The 1,374-nt window shown below is 57.1% G+C and overlaps 1 protein-coding gene across 5 annotated transcripts in view; it reads right to left on the bottom strand.

Moving 5' to 3' along the window:
* Positions 1-1,374, bottom strand: part of LOC109302013 — a 506,981-nt gene that overhangs the window by 228,374 nt on the left and 277,233 nt on the right. Inside the window, exon 8 of one of the 5 annotated variants that reach the window (XR_002098710.1) lies at positions 417-467. The exons of the other annotated variants lie outside the window; for them this stretch is intronic. The gene's annotated coding sequence lies outside the window, so the exon portion shown is untranslated. Of the gene's footprint in view, positions 1-416; positions 468-1,374 lie in introns of those variants that run through there. 5 annotated transcript variants of the gene reach the window in all.

Raw genomic sequence — 1,374 nt, 5'->3', positions numbered from 1 at the left:
GGTTGTTCCTCCCCAGGTGCATCACCTTGCACTTGTCTGTGTTGAATCCCATCCTATTCTCATCCGCCCACCCTTGTAACCTGTCTAGGTCTGATTGTAGCCTGTTGCTTCCTTCTAGTGTGCCCACATCCCCCCACATCTTAGTGTCATCAGCAAATTGGAACAGGGTGCTTTTTACCCCCTCGTCCAAATCACTGATGAAGATATTGAACAGTGCGGGCCCGAGGACCGAGCCCTGCGGAACCTCACTGCCCACGTCCTTCCAGGTTGAGAAGGACCCATCCACTACCACCATCTGGATGTGGCCCTCCAGCCAGCTGGTGACCCATTTGACTGTGTGGGTGTCTATACCACAGCCCCCCAGTTTCTTAATGAGAACGGGGTGAGAGACAGTGTCGAAAGCCTTCTGACTCCTTGAGCCCCTGAACTTAGTTAGAGCACACCCTGAGAGAATGATTCACTCAGGTCTGCAAAAGATGTCCAGGTTTACCTGGATCATCCAGGCTAAGTACAGACAATCAAAAAGCCTGAAGCTGATTCAATTCAATTTCCACAGTCTTCTCTAAACTGTGTAGATTGAACCGATAACAAAGTGAACTGACATTCACTTTTAAAACCGGAAGGCAGCCAGATCCCTGAAGTGGCCCACACCAGAAGTTTGGGGGCACTGAAGCATGCCTCCCTGCCTGCCGGCTGCTGCAGAACATGCTGGAATGCAGCTAAGCATGGACTCATCCTCAATCGGCTGCTCAGCACACGCACCCCACGACCTTACTGATCCCTTCCAGGGAGACAGCTTGGGGCTTGCGTGATCCCCGTGACTCAGTGGGGATTCCCCACCCCTGGCAAGGTCCCAGATCCTTGCCCCGATGCAGAGATGGCATTCCCCACCTTCCCACCCCTTATTATGGTCTGGCAGGGCCTAGTCCTGTACGCACACTGGTGGGAGGTGAACAGTCCCTCCAGCCTGGGGCTGCAGGTGGGGAGGGGGAGTGAAAAAGCTCAGCAGAGGGGGTTTTCCCCTGTGCTTTTGCAGACCCCAGCTGCAGGTGTTGTTGGACCCCACTGGGGGTCCAGTGCCAGGCTGAGCGGGGGCATTGCCTGCCCCCTACCCTGGGGGCTCGTGCTGGGCTAGGTGGGTGCATGCCCTGTCCCCCCCCCCCTCCAGCCCTTTAGAGGCAAGGGCAACTAGCAAGGTGGAGCTGAGGGACCCCAGCTCAGCATTCTGGGCTGCAGGAAGAGGTGAAAAGCCCAGCAGAGGGGGCTTTCCCTCCCTATGTGGTGCAGACCCCAGCTGGGGTCCGATATTAGGTGGATGCATTCCCCTGTCCCCCCAGCTCCTCAGAGGCAAGGGCAGCTGGCGGGGGGGGGGGG

This window comes from Gavialis gangeticus, unplaced genomic scaffold (assembly GCF_001723915.1).
Source record: "Gavialis gangeticus isolate Ggan-Ray unplaced genomic scaffold, GavGan_comp1, whole genome shotgun sequence".
Taxonomy (NCBI): Eukaryota; Metazoa; Chordata; order Crocodylia; family Gavialidae; genus Gavialis; species Gavialis gangeticus.
The sequence above is the reverse complement of the archived record's forward strand: the minus strand, read 5'-3'. Positions and strand labels throughout refer to the sequence as shown.